The sequence below is a fragment of the Chenopodium quinoa genome, unplaced genomic scaffold, assembly GCF_001683475.1.
Source record: "Chenopodium quinoa cultivar QQ74 unplaced genomic scaffold, ASM168347v1, whole genome shotgun sequence".
NCBI classification, from domain to species: Eukaryota; Viridiplantae; Streptophyta; class Magnoliopsida; order Caryophyllales; family Amaranthaceae; genus Chenopodium; species Chenopodium quinoa.
The window spans coordinates 1,922,693-1,937,954 of record NW_018742412.1 but is presented as its reverse complement, the minus strand read 5'-3'; the positions used below and the strand labels follow the sequence as shown (position 1 = coordinate 1,937,954).

Below are 15,262 nucleotides of genomic sequence, written 5' to 3'. Positions count from 1 at the left end.
CTAGCTCTTCTGGTCATGCTTCTCTGGACACAGAAGAGAAAAACAGCCGCCTACAAGAGGCGAGGCTTTCTCACGCAGTTGAGAAGGGGGACAATTGGGCGGAGCCATCCGCCTCTTACCGGGAGCAAAATACCCCCTACTACTGCACTGTCCCACGGGGCCGGATCACGGCCATGCAAGAGAAAGTGGGGAGCTTTCTTGCGAACCACACAATGGGCCCCGGCTTTTTAGTTTTCGTGCCGGATCCAGAAGACACAGTCGTCTGGCCGGCTGGTACTAGTTATGATGGCGCCTGCTTTGGCTGCTACGAGGCGGCCATCAGGGCTGGGCTGCGCTTCCCATTACATCCGGCTGTTCAGCGGATCTTGGATGGGTATGAGTTGGGGTTATGGCAGTTAGCCCCAAACTCCTGGGTCAACGTACTCGGCTATGTGGCCGGGTGCGAACTGCATGGGGTGGAGCCAAACTTCGAGGCTTTCTCCCACATGAACTACCTCAGCCGGACCCCTAAGGCAGGCGGTACCGGCTGGTATCAATTGACGAGCCACAGAGGCTACCTCATGACAAGAGGTAAAGCAAACAAGTGGAAGGATTGGCGAAACACCTTCCTTATCATTGAAAGTTCAGACACTGAGCTGAACAAGCGCTTCAACAAGTGGAACAGGAATCCGCCTCTTCTTGCAGGCGGCCGCAGCATGCCGCATGTTCCCCCTAAAGCCAAGAAAGAGATCCTGGATAAAGGACTCTTTAAAGTAGAGTCGAGGGTCGACTCTACTACAGGGGTACGAGAGCAAGTACCCCTGTACTGCGTCCCGAGCTTCAAATGGCTCTATGACGAGTACTTTCTGGCCGCCTGTGGCCTTAGCAGTCGGTGTTCAAGAGGTAGCCGGCCTGTCGAATACCCTGTTTTTCCATGCATTACTGTTATGACTTTTTATTAACTTTGCTATTTGTTTTTGCAGCGGACGCCATGAGCAAAATTATCGCCTCCAAGACTGCGGCGGCCATGTTGCGAGCCTCCATCATGCAACAGTCCTCAACCGACTCCCCCAACAAGGGGGCGCCCTTGGTGAGCTTCGAACCTTTCACTCTGTTTTTGGAGTTGGGTTTATGCATATACTGACCGAGTGTTTTTTTTTTTTTTTTTTTTTTTTTTTTTTTTTTTTTTTTTTTTTTTAGGCGGGCACTCCAAGAGCATCTTCTTCCCAACAGCCGGACTCCAAGACCCGGAGGACGACTGTTGCGAGCTCTCCTGGTTCTGCCAGGAAACATGCGGCGGCTGAGAAACAGCCGTCCACTCCTTCTAAAACTCCAATCAGGCCACCTAGAAGTATGAAGTTGTCCTTGTGAATTTAGACTTGCTCCCTTCTAACTAGGTCTAACTCGTTTGTTTATGATTGATGCAGCCGGCCCTCAGGAGCCGGACTTGGTCGAGGTGGCCAAGTCTATGATCAAAGCCGTCCCTCCAGCTGAAAGGGAGGCGGTCAGGGGTGTCGGCACCCTTGACCTAGACGGGATTGCAGGGGTCCTTGCTGAGGTATACTTAGCATATTTTTGGTTATTTAAATTCCAGAACGCCTGTTTTTTTGTTTGGAAACTGACGTCTGTTCCCTTTTACTTAGGCCCTGCTCCGAGTGAACGGCCTTCGCAAGCCGCTTGACAGGAAGAACAAAGAGGTAAAGGCTGCAAAAGCTATGGCCGCCTCTGACTGTGATAAGGCAATGTTTCAAATTGCCCAAAATGAGATTTTGACAATTGATATTCTTTATTATCAGGCGCAGGCTACTTCTGCCATCCGGGCTCAGTTAGAGGCGGCCCAGAAGAAAAATAATGAGCTGGAGGCGACCATCAACAATCTCAAGGCCGAGCTGAGACCTCTTCGCCAAAAAATGTCCTCATACGACACCTTGGAGAAATCCTTGGCGCATGTAAGGAACGCCTGGTGACCCAGGAGAAGAGTCTTACTCAGGAGCTCTCGGCAAAGGTCGAGCAAGAAAAGAAAGAGCTGGTCCGGGAGATGATGGAAGACTCTGCTCAAATCCAGCGCCTGACCTGGGGCCGCCTCTTCCCCAATGCCGACTTTTCCTCGGAAAAAACGTACCGCCAGTGTTCTGATAGATATAATCAAGAGATCCTGGTGGCTGCTGAGGACGAGGCGTTGGAGGAGGAGGAGCCGGTAGTGGCGCTTGTGCCGCTTGTGCCGCTTGGGGGTGATGCATCGAAGAAGGATGCAGCTAAAGTCGAGTCCAGCAAAAAGAGTGCTGACCAGGCGGCAACTGCTATTATTGAAGATCTGCCCCCTTCTTAAGCTTTATGTCTTCTTTTCACGGCCTGCGTGCCGTTTGTTTCTATTTACCCGGCCAGGGGGCCGGGGTTCTGAATATTTTGCCGGTCTTCATGACCGGCTTCCTTTTGTATCTTTTACCCGGCCAAGGGGCCGGGGGTATGAATGTTTATGCCAGTCCTTCGAATTTGTTTCGTTTTGAATTTGTTAAAATTTGTTAAGTATCGAAACTCTGGTATCCAATTGCATACTTATACCGACTGTTTTGCATGGCCGATAGTTGCGGACAGGTACAAGGTAGTTAATCACACCACCTATGCCCCTGGACGACTGGTTGTCTGTTTCCAGGCTAAGCGATCAGTCGGCCACTTTAAAGACTGGATCCCCTTTATCCAAGTAGGAAGGTGGTTTCCTACCTGCCTTGCTTTTTTTATTGTTTTTTTTAAGCTAGAGACTCTAGTCGGTCCAGGCCGACTATTTCCCGCCACATTTAACCTAGTGTGAACAGGCGTTGTATGAACACCTTTTTAGTCTCATACTAAATTTTTAAGGAGTGACCAAGTAAACATGATTGTTACCTAGTCGCCGGGTAACTGAGTAGTAGAGGTTTCAAGCGGTGAGTACCGGTTGCTCCCCTTTATTTGCCAATGTTTGTTGGCTATTAACTCATAAGATACCGACTGTTCTTATCCCAAGTAGTTTAGTCGATTGGTTGACAGGATGGTTACTGCGAACACTTGTTTGACCTGATTAGTCAGTTAAGTGAGGGATAGCCTTGTCCGGGAAACGGCTACGTGGTTGTCTTGGTTAGACAGTCGTATAGGTGACGTGTAATGATTTTATAGAACAATGTTCCACCCAATAGGGAGCTGCTCTCTGCGACGAATTTCATCCAGATGGATGCCGTCGGACGCCTGCTATAATGTTGGGACAGGTCGAATTGAACTTATATTTGGATCAGTTGGCTTGGCGCCTGGTCTGATCATTTTAGCTATGAGCCTTTGATAGTTCTTGGTGAACTGTGTTATGGGAGAGTAGCCGGTTGTATGAAACAAGCGGCGTGCCCCTCTTAAGTAAGAATGAAAAATAAACATGGAGAGTAGCCGACTGCTTGTCAGTAGGCATGCCCTTCTTAGGTAAGAATGAAAAATAAACATGGAGAGTAGCCGACTGTTTGTTAGTAGGCATGCCCCTCTTAGTACAAAATTGAATGAAACATCAAACTTTTATTAAGTAGCCCTCGACTATTTACATTATTCAAAATAAATATTTCTTAAGATTATCTACATTCCAGGTTCGAGGCAATGGTTGGCCGTCTGGTGTTTCCAGACAGTAGGTACCGTCCCTGACCTCTTCATAGATTCGGTAGGGTCCTTCCCAGTTGGGAGTTAATTTGCTAGACTCATTAGCCCTACCAACTGCTTCCATTTTTCTAAGTACAAAGTCCCCCACTTTGAGTGGACGCCTGTGTACTTTTTTGTTGTATGATCTAGTCATTCTCAGACGGTAAATTTCATGGCGCAAGACAGCATTGCCCCTCCTTTCTGGGAGTGAGTCTAATTCCAGGCGCATGGCTTCCCAGTTTGCCTCTTCGTCATATAGCATTACTCGAAGAGGCGGCTCGTAGTGTTCAATTGGAAGAACAGCTTCCGCACCATAAGTTAGGAGGAATGGAGTTTCTCCAGTCGCCCCTTTTTCAGTCGTCCTAATGGCCCAGAGAACATGTGGTAATTCATCCGCCCATAGGCCGCCTGCTCGTTCAATCTTTTTCTTAAGACCGTCTGAGATGATTTTATTAAAGGCTTCTACCTGGCCGTTTGCTTGTGGACGGCCGACTGATGCAAAGTGGTGTGCAATTCCTTGGTCACCCAACCAGCTTTTGAGAACAGGCGTCTCAAATTGGGGACCATTATCAAAAACCATAGACATGGGAACCCCGAACCGAGTGATGACATTTTTCCAGATGAATGAAATTACATCCTTCGTCTTGATTCCCTTTACAGCCTCCGCCTCCACCCATTTAGTGAAGTAGTCGACTGCAACAAGTATGTACCTCCTTCCGCCTGTAGCAGGCGTATAGGGACCCAGAATATCCATGCCCCACTTAGCAAACGGTAGTGGGCTATGAATGGTAGTAAGGTCAGTAGCCGGACGGTGAATTAGTTTGCCAAACCTTTGGCACTTGTCACATTTTTTCACCATCTCCATTGCATCTGCTTCTAAAGTAGGCCAAAAGTAGCCCTGCCGCCTTGTCCGTTGAGCAAGCGACCTACCGCCTATATGGGAAGCGTAGTAACCAGAGTGAAGATCGTCTAGTATCTCTCGTCCCTGTTCTGGGGTAACACACTTTAAGTAGGGTTGAAGGTACCCTCTTTTGTGAAGTTCTCCCTTTATCATTTCAAAACTGGCTGCCCGTTTTTTCAGCGCTGCCGCCTGGTGATGATCATCCGGCAGGGTACCGTCTGTCAGATATGCCCTGATTGGATCCATCCAGGTTGAGCTTCTGTCTAGGATTCCAATAGGGTCTTCCTCGATGCTTCTCTTCTCCATTACTTCCCAAAAAACAGTTCGAGGAGTATCACAAGAGGCGGACGATGCTAATTTTGAAAGTGCATCCGCCTGGTTGTTTTCTGATCTCGGCACTTGAGTCAGATGAAAATCTTCAAGGGATCCGACTGCCTGTCGTACCGCCTGTAAATACTTGATCATGGCCGGATGGGTTGCTTCGTATTCGCCATTATACTGACTCACTATCAATTGTGAATCGGAACAGGCGTCTGTCTTTCGTGCCCCTGCCGCCTTGCACATGCGGATTCCGGCTAGTAAAGCTTCATATTCTGCCTCATTGTTTGAGGCCTGAAAACTGAAGCGTAGAGCATACTCGTACCTGTCGCCCTCTGGCGACTGACATATGACGCCTGCTCCACAACCATTTGAAGTAGAGCTTCCATCCACATATACCTTCCAGACTTGGTCTGGATCTCGAGAATCAGGGAGACGAGTCATCTCAACAATAAAGTCAGCAAAGGCTTGCCCCTTCACTGCTTTTCTAGGCTCGAAAGTAACTTCGAGGCTCTGTATTTCTATGGCCCATTTGATCATCCGGCCTGACGACTCCATGGTGGTCAGTGGCCGCTTGATAGGTTGATCTGTATACACGACGACTGCATGTGCCAAAAAGTAGGGCTTCAATTTTTTAACAGCCATGAAGAGCGCAAGACCAAATTTCTCCACTAAAGGATACCTCAACTCGGCATTTTTTAGTACATGGCTGACAAAGTAGACCGGTAGCTGACAGCCGTCTCTTTCAGCAAGAAGAACAGCGCTTAACGCATGATCAGAGACGGCCAGGTACATGTAGAGTACTTCTTTGGGCAAAGGGCTGACCAGCCTCGACAAGGAATGCAAGTGAACTTTCAATTTCTGGAAGGCCGCCTCAGCATCCGGCCCCCATTCAAACCTTGCCTTCTTCTTAATGGCTTGGAAGAAATATAAGCATTTGTCGCCTGATCGGCTTAGAAATCTTCCCAAGGCCGCCAGACAACCTGTTAACTTCTGAACCTCTCGGACGGTACGAGGCGACTGCATGTCGATGACCGCCTGCACCTTCTCAGGGTTCGCCTCTATTCCTCTCTGATTGATAAGGAATCCGAGAAATTTCCCAGACTCAACTCCAAATACACATTTCTTGGGATTGAGCATGACATGGTGCCGCCTGAGTGTGGCGAAAGTTTCTCGGAGGTCCGACATATGATCTATCTGAAGCTTAGACTTGACAATCATATCATCAATGTATGCCTCGACGTTTCTCCCAATCTGATCAAAGAACACAGTGTTTATCATTCGCTGGAAGGTGGCTGGGGCATTCTTAAGACCGAACGACATGACCGTGTAACAGTATAACCCTTGATCAGTGACGAAGGCCGTCTTCTCCTGATCTTTCTTCCATAGAGGAATTTGATGGAAACCAGAGTAGACGTCCATAAAGCTCATCAAAGCATGGCCGGCTGTTGAGTCGACCAGGTTATCAATTTTAGGCAGAGGGTAACTGTCTTTGGGGCATGCCTTGTTTAAGTCTGTGTAGTCTACACACATTCGCCAGGTGCCATTCGGCTTTTTAACAAGCACCACATTTGCAACCCAGTCTGGGAAGTAACATTGCCGAATGAACCCTGCATCAAGTAATTTTTTAACTTTGGCGGCTGCCGCCTGACTTCTTTCTTCGCCATGGTTCCGTTTCTTCTGCCTTACCAGCTTCTTTTTCGGATCCACAGCCAGTTTATGTACCGCCAGGTCAGGACTTCGAATGCAAAGATGTCCTTGTATTCTTTCAATAGTTTGTGAAAATCGTCACCCAGGACTCTCAGAGCAGTCGTCCCAACTTTGACTGTTCGCTCAGGACGTGAGTCGTCTAAGATCAAGTCCGTATGCTCACCAGCCGGCTGAGGGCGAAATTCATCCGACCGCTCCTCTACCAATGATTTCTATTTTCTGTCCTTTCTTGCGGCCCCCGTCTGGGCTGCCTTTCTCTTCTTGCCGCCTGCTTCTTGAACAGGCGCACTCTCCTTGACATTGTCAAGGTCTGCTTTTCCACCACTTGACCCAGCGGCCATAACAGTGGGCTTGAGATCCGAGAGATAGCACTCTCGGGCCATCCTCTGATCTCCCCTTAGGGACCCGACTGTTCCATTATCCCTCTCAAACTTGAGCAACATAAGAGATGGGATTATAACAGCCTTGGAATTATTCAGGGTTGGTCGACCCAGAATCATGTTGTAGGCCGAGAGTTCTTCTACTACCAGGAACCGGACTACCATGTGTCGTCCTTCCCCTTTTTCGCCCAGGCGGATGGGTAAATCCACTCGTCCCAGTGGGTGGACTCCTCCTCCTCCAAACCCTACTAAAGGGTGGGAGGCCGGATGTATGCAATCAGTCTGATATTTTAGTTTCGACAGACATTTGCTACTGATGAGATCTGAGGAGCTTCCGGTATCTATGAGGATTCGGCCAACTCTCTGGTTGGCCACTTTACATTCAATGACGATAGGATCATCATGCGGCCCTCTTACCCCTCCTAGATCTTCTTCAGTGATGACAATCTCAGGAAATGAATATTTGGAAGGCCGTTCTTGGTGAACGGAATTTACATCTAACCGCCTGATATTGTCTTTGTTGCCCCTAATAGTGGGACCGCCTCCTGCGAAGCCGCCTGCAATGGTGTAGACGACTGCATCATCTGTATCAGAGCTGTCGGCATGTTGACTTTTTTTGGCCGACTGCTTTTTCGAGGAAGTGTTCCCCGTAGATTTCTTGACATAAGTGTCAAGATCGCCTTGCTCAGCCAGGCGGTCCAGATACCGCATGAGACTGATGCATTCGTTGGTGTGATGACCAACATCTTCATGATAATCACAGAATTTTTCTTGGTTCCGGTTTCTTGCAGAACCCTTCATGGGGACCGGCTTCTCAATTGAGATCCGTCCCTTGATTTCCTTTAGGATAGCTTGGCTATCCTTGTTAAACGCATACTTTGGGGAGTATGGTTTGAATTCTTTTTTCTTCTTCAGGGCCGGGTGTTTAGAGGAATCAGCCGCCCAGACCTCTTTTCTTTTCTTCTCATCTTTGTTCGACAACTGTTTCTGTCGTCCTTCTTTTTTGTCGAACCTTTTCCCGTCCGACTGTTTTGTACTACAAAGATCAGTCGCATGTATATAGGCTTCCGCTTCAATCAAGGCCTCTTGAAGAGTCGCCACCCTCTTTCGGACCAAATCAAATTTGAATGTCGATCCGTCTTTGAGGCCTAAAAAGTCAGTATAGGCTACCTCATCCGGTAACCCTTGAATCTGTATTCTCATCAGGTTAAACCGCCTGATGTAAGAACGAAGCCCCTCCTTCTCGCCCTGCTGAATCGTTCCTAAATCAAGGGTCGTCTTCTTCGCAGGTATGTTCATGGCAAAGTTGGAGGTGAATAAGTAAGCAAGCGTCCTGAAGTTATTCACACAACCAGTCGGCAGGTTGCCGAACCATTGTTGTGCGATTCCTTTGAGAGTCGCTGGGAAACACTTGCACCAAGTGGGATCATCCAACCCTTGAAGGTACATCAGGTTGGTGAATGCCATCAAATGGTCTTCTGGGTTAGTAGTGCCGTCATAGGCGCCTACTAATACATTTTTCACTTTGGCCGGCTGAGCGGCTTCAGCAATTTCCTTGGAGAAGGCCGACGGCTGTTCCCGAAGTCTAAGCAACCGTAGCTGCCAGTCCATAGGTTGGACATTCTTTGCTGCACGCCCACCAAACAGAGGTGGCTGCAAAAAATATTGTTGTTGCGGTACAAATGGTAAGTTTGGTACCGCCTGGTCACTATGAAAGCCGGACTGACGAGAGGTGCCTCCTGACTGACTCTCATGATACGACTGAGTATACTTCATCGAGGTATTGCGTAGACTGTCTTGGAAGTCTGAAGTAGAGGCCGACTCTGACGATCGGTCATTCTTCTTCTGTTCTAGCAATAGCCGAGCATCTGTGTATGTTTTCTTCGACCCGTCCGCCTGAATATGACGAACAGGTTTCCTCTTTCCTGGAGTAGGAAAGCGGTACTTTGTGAAATCAAGGGCAGGCGGCTCCCACTTCCTAGAGTTAGGATGAGGGGTCGCCTCTCGCCCTTGAACTGGCTTCCTCTTCCCTGAAATGGAAGGTTTCTTAGCTGACTGCTCCTTGGCCAGAGCAGGTTTCTTGTTGAGCAACTCTTGAATCTCTCCCTTGAAGCCCCTCATGAAGGTCATGAGTTCGTTTCTTGTAATGGGAGCAGACCCATCAGTCGGCTGCTGCTGAACAGGCGGTGCGCCGGCTGGATCACTGAGTCTAGTTTGAAGATGCTCCCGTTCCCTCCTTTCGGAATGACGGGTGCGTCGGGCCCTTAGGGTCCCGTCTGAAGCTGTGTGAGCTTCAACTTCAAATTCTTCCTCAGTATCATGGTCCGGCTGAACTTGAGGGTCGTCTAGGGGACGCTTCTCTTCAGAAGTCGGTACAGACGTGGATGCCATCTCGGAAGTACTCTCCCCACAGACGGCGCCAAGATGTTTCGGGGTTTTCTAATGTCCTGCTGGAGAGTTACAATTCCGAGACTGGAACCGGACGCCTGTACCTGCAAAAAGAACGGATGCTCCGGATGATTGGAGATCCGCCTCCGACGGTCAAGTTAGTACTTGATTAAGGAGTAATTAATGCGGAAATAAAAGTGATTGGGTCTCTCCAGGTGAGAGTGTTTAATGTGCGTAATCCCCCTTAATGAGGATTAATGGAGGTATTTATAACCTTGGGAAACGTGCCAATCCTAGGTTTAGGTTAACCTAGGGCTGATTGGGCTTCCCTTGGAAGTTGGGCCTAGGTGGCCGGTTTCTCCATTAGGCATGGAGGATGCCACGTGTCATGACATAATAGGTCCAGGGTGGACAAATAGGCGTGTGCCACGTGGTAAACTCTGACAGTTCCAACTGGGGGACACTTGGCAGGACCTGATTGGCCCACGTGGCGCATTCCAATTGGTGGGAGCAAAATCCCCTAATCAGTAACCATATTAAATTTGTATAATGTTTAACATTATTGTAAACTTGAATACGACGTTATGACCCTAATTTTAACATAGTGACTATATTATTCATATTGACCAGTTATAAAAATATTTCATTAAAAGAATTAATAAAACAACCATATATTACCAAAATAACTTTTATATCATCATAGTGACCTTATTTTTATTATAGTGACCTTTTTTTTTATTAATAAAACAACCATAGTTTCTCTAATATAAGTGGTCCACAATAATTAATGTGAACCAAGTTCATTTAAGAATTTGTAATTTTATACTCCCTTCGTTTTTAAATACTTACTCCATTTCTCCATTCACAGAGTTTTAGGAGAAATTGGAGAAAGTAATAAAATATAGAGGTAGTGGGGTAGATGGAAGAATAAAAAATTGTAAAAAGCAAAAGTAGCGGAGAGAATTAGAGGAGAGAGAATATAAAATTAATAAAATATGATTTATGTTGTATTTTAGAGAATTGAATTAAATATTGTATAAACTTTCCAAATAAGGAAATGAAGCAAGTATTTAAAAACGACCGCAAATGGAGAGTGGAGCAAGTAATTAAAAACGGAGGGAGTATTTATGAATGATGCGTAAGACCATCTCTATTGGTGAAACCCAGCAATTTTGAGTATTGAAATACAAAGAGTTGTTAAATAACCTCCAATGATGATACACTAATACCCAATCCACTTCTCAATTTAGCAACTCATGTGAAGTCTAATTTCCCAATAATGAGACTCTCTAAAGTATACTGATGCCCTTTTCAATCTATAGCCCACCAAATCCATATTCTAAGATCATCTCCGATGGTGAGACTTGACAATTTTTTTTAGGAGAGAGAGTATTTTTTGCAAAGGACATCAATAAGTTTATAAGTTGGTATCTAAACTTAGTAACTCCAAAATAAAGTTGTTAAGTTTAGATACTCAACTTTGAGTCTCATTTGACAAAAAGCGTGGGTCCTTTATCAATGTTATAATATATTTTGTAATTTATTTAAGTTTTATTTTGTGCCACGAGTATTCACGTGGCAAATAAATCCATTGCCACAAATATTAATGTGGCTAATAAATTATTTGCCACAAATTCTACAGTGGCTAATAAATATCATTGCCACAAATATTACAGTGGCTAAATAGCTTGTTTGCCAAAAATACTACCTTCGCTAATAAGCTATGATTCAATAAATTTTACTGTGGCTACTAACACTAGTAGAAAATAGCAATTAGGCACCGATTTTGCATTTGTTCACCCAAATTGATCAACTGACTTAGTGCATATATACACATAAAACTTAGATATTTTCATTAATAGCTTGTAAATATACACTGTTCATCCAAAAAAATGAAAAAAAAAAATGTTTAAGAGTACACTACAATTGAAGCAGTAATAATCAACAAGACAGAAGCAGAAGCAATAGCAATGTTCCAACAGTAGTTGTAGCGGCAGCAACAGCGCCCAAATACAGCAACAGTGGCAAACCCTCGAGCATCTAAAACATTTTGCTTTCTCTGACCATCCTAAGCCACTTCTACTTCTGTTATGAATGCATACCTCTTCAAATATTTTGGCAAATAGTGATAGAGCAACAGGAGCATTAAAGATTCCAGCACATCCACAAGAACATTCTTTCTTCCACCTCTCATGAGGACCATTATCAGTCCAAGATAATATTTTTACTCCCACTAGTTGCTGCTGAAACAAGTGCCTGCATGTACAACCAAAAGGTACAATCAGAGCACGCAAAGAGCAGAAAATATGACAGAAATTCATGTCAAAGACACAACAGAGCAAATTTCATGGTTTTCTTTGCTTGATTAGTCGTAGCAAACTACACACCCTATCTAAAATCTCACCCTAAAAAAAAGAAGAATTTTTTTTTAATTTAATTCATTATTGATTTTAAAGCACATACTATGGATAACCCTTTTTGGAGCACTACTGGAAGACTATAGTTATGTGGCTGCAAGCCTCTTTGGAAGAGAGAGTTCCTTTTCAGAGCAAGGGGTTGAGGAGTCACAGAGGCTGCTACAGTCCCTGATAAATTTAAAAGGAGCAAGATTAATAATAAGTTCACATCCCCTCTCAATTAACTTTTTTCTCATCAAACAATTTCATTGTAATAATCGGTTGAACTAAAATCGCAAATCATCAATCACGCGATTTAGCATATGTTGCATTGGCAAGGATAATGGTGATTGTCAATATTCACCCTTCACCACAATTTAATTTGTTTCAGAACACATTATATCAACAAAGGTTAAAAACTCGCAAAGTGTAAATGTGAAGGCACCAATTTCTACCATCAATTGCTCATCAACAACCACTTATATCACATATGACCATAAATTATATTCAAAATGCAGATATACATATAACAAACATCCATCACCAAATTCAGGAAACATAGATAATTTGATTAAAAAAAAATAACAAAATTTATTAAAAAAAAAAAACAATTTAGATTTTATAAAGATACGAATTGTGAAAGTACCTAAAAAAAAATAAATACTAACTCATAATGTTCCAGATGGGATTCCTAGGCGTCTTTTCAGTCCAAATCCATGGTCTCCTGGTGCTTATTCAAATTGGACTATCATCAAGGAGTTTATAGTGTATTCTACTTGGTTTTCTGGTAAGCATTCTATCCCAGGATTTAATCTAATTTCTTCATGATGTTTGAAGTAAGATTTGACTTTCTACTTTAGTTTAAAGTTTTATAAAGCTTATTTTTATTTGTCAAATTGACATTCCACAGGTCATATTTTGTGGTCTTATAGGTATACCCCCCTCAAATGGAGTCGTTCCTCAATCTCCCATGCATACAAGAAGCTTGGCTTCTCTCAAACACCGGGTATCATTCACTCATGACTTGGCTAATAGTGATACAACTACAAACAATATTTGAAACCTGTTTATATGAAAAGCATTTTCTTTGTGACCATCGATCAACACCATTGCCTACTGAAGCTGGAAATATGGACTAGCATGAGTGCAGGATAATAAAAATGGGCCTAAATACAATGACAGGCTGCTATATAATTTATTTATTTTTTTCAAATAAAGCATACAGGACTAGTTAGAATCACTTCAAGTTGGGCATTCACAGGGTACCTTATTAACGTGACTATATATTGTTATAAATGTAAATGGCTTAATTTGTTTCCCAAATATTGGGAACCAAAAACAACTGTTATGCAGAAACCTCAGTTAATTTTGAACCTGAAATCAACAAGCATCTCATATTCTCATGCATGAGTAGAACTCCCACATTTATACAAGTAGATTTTCAAATCTAAGAGATGCGATTCTAAGATGATTTAATGGCTTTTGAAACAGCTTATAAGGAACAAGCTTGTAGCAGCATAAAGAGATAGCATACAGAAGAATTCAAACTTAGGTCAGTTATACAGAAACATTCAAGACGCTTACCAAGATATGCAGACGCTTCTTGTCTATCAGATACCATATTCTCTGGTAAAATAGCTGACCTAAATTTGTAATTAGTATTACTAATACGGATTATAGTGTTGCTTCCTTTATGTTGAACTCAAAACTCCTAACAGGGACTTAAGGAGTTGAAAGAATTAACAGTTCAGAAGTTCTCAGAGGGTGGCAACATTGACACACCAGTTGAATAGTTGATGAAACTGTTTTTGATGTAGACAACCCAATTAAAAGAAGAAAAAAGGGAATTTCACCTTTAAAATAGAATTGCAAGTTCAATCACGCAAAACTAAATTGAAATAAACTCAAACACAAATCATACAAAATGAAACACAAAGTTAGCAAATTTATATATATAAACAAAATTCAAAAGCTGTTTCACCTATTTACTCAGAAAAAAATAGAATTTTGGAGGAAACAGGATTCATCAAAATTAACCGCTGAACAATTTGCATCAATTTAACCCCGAGAAATCAAAGCATTTAACATGAATAATTGGACTAAAAAAAGCCCCGAAAAAACACAAAGCTAAATAAACCAGAAACCCTAACTTGAATTTGATTCGAATTTTTTTTTGCTTGAATTATGGCATGAAACCCCTGAAATTGGTTCGAAATTCAGTCTGGAATTTTCGATTTTCCTCGAATTAAGGCTGCATATTTTCGATCTTGAGGAAATTTCATTCGCATTCTACCTTATTAATCGCAAAAATTTAATCCAGGACTTGCAGACGATGGTCGAGGATGATGTGTCAAAGGCCGTGAAATGGAGGAAGGCAATCAGGCATGGAGGTGAGGAAGTCGTGGAGGTGATGAGGAAGATGGAGTCATTGAGTACTTGAAAAACTTTGAGATGAGAGAGATGAAGTACAAGAGGTGTTTTTTCTTTTTTTTTTTTTTTTTTTTTTTCTTTTTACGAGAGATATAATACAGTGATTTTGAGAGGAGAAAGATGAAGCATACGCATAACTGCATAAGTGGGTATTACCATTTACCTCATTTTCTTCAATAAAAATAAAAATAAAAAAATTTACCGCATAGTCACTACTTCGGTAAAAAAAAATTATGTAATAGCCATAGGTAGGTAGTATTGCCGTATTGAACTATTGGGGTAAGAATGAATGACTAAAAAAAAAGGAATAAAAATAATACTACTAATCAAAATCAAATGCAAAATCAAAAAACCGATCAAATGAAAAACGCTACCATTGAATTTTTTGGGCACCGATCTTCATTTAACGGATTATTTATGTCTAATCCGATTTTTATTTATTAACCACATTTTATTGGGGTTTTTTTCGGTCTACGCATCCACTAAAAATTGGTGTCTTTCTCTATAAGTCTTTTTTCTTTTTTCTATTAGTATAATTCCATAGCAACAAAATCGAGTTCAGTAACTATAAACAATAGTTCACTATATGCGTTTAGGTGAACCCTAAAATGAGTGTTTGAGAATAAAATTAAGGATAAAACCCTAGATTGTGAAATTGAATTGGATGATGACAAAAAGAATGGAAAACTAATGCATTGCTTTGGTGTCATTTAAGTTTTTTCAACTAGTGATTAGTGATCTTTCAAAAAAAAAAAAAAAATAAAAAAAAAAAAAAATAAACTAGTGGTTAGTGATATCACTTGTAGTCATTGTTTGAAAAAAAAAAAAAAATCACATAAGTGTACGCTTATCATGGGAAAAAACTATTCGTAACACATAAGTAAAGTTTGCCACGGGAAAAGAGCTACTCGTGGCACAAATGTAAAGTTTGCCATGAGAAAAGCGCTATCCGTGGCACAAGTGAGATAATTGCCACGGGAAAATAATTGTCCGTGGCATAAATTAATCCTCTTATTTAGGTATTGTATTATAGTTCATTTTTCCCGTGGCTAGATGAAATTATGCCACGAATTTGGAATTCCAGTGGCATAATTCGTGGCACAAGTGATGAT

The 15,262-nt window shown here is 42.9% G+C and overlaps 1 long non-coding RNA gene across 1 annotated transcript; it reads right to left on the bottom strand.

Moving 5' to 3' along the window:
• Positions 1-11,152: 11,152 nt before the first annotated feature.
• LOC110706405 lies at positions 11,153-14,945 on the bottom strand. Its single transcript, XR_002508341.1, has 3 exons — positions 13,305-14,945; positions 11,788-11,909; positions 11,153-11,580 (listed from the first exon to the last, which is right to left on the bottom strand). It is a non-coding gene; the product is annotated as an uncharacterized LOC110706405 (long non-coding RNA).
• Between the last annotated feature and the right edge of the window lie 317 nt (positions 14,946-15,262).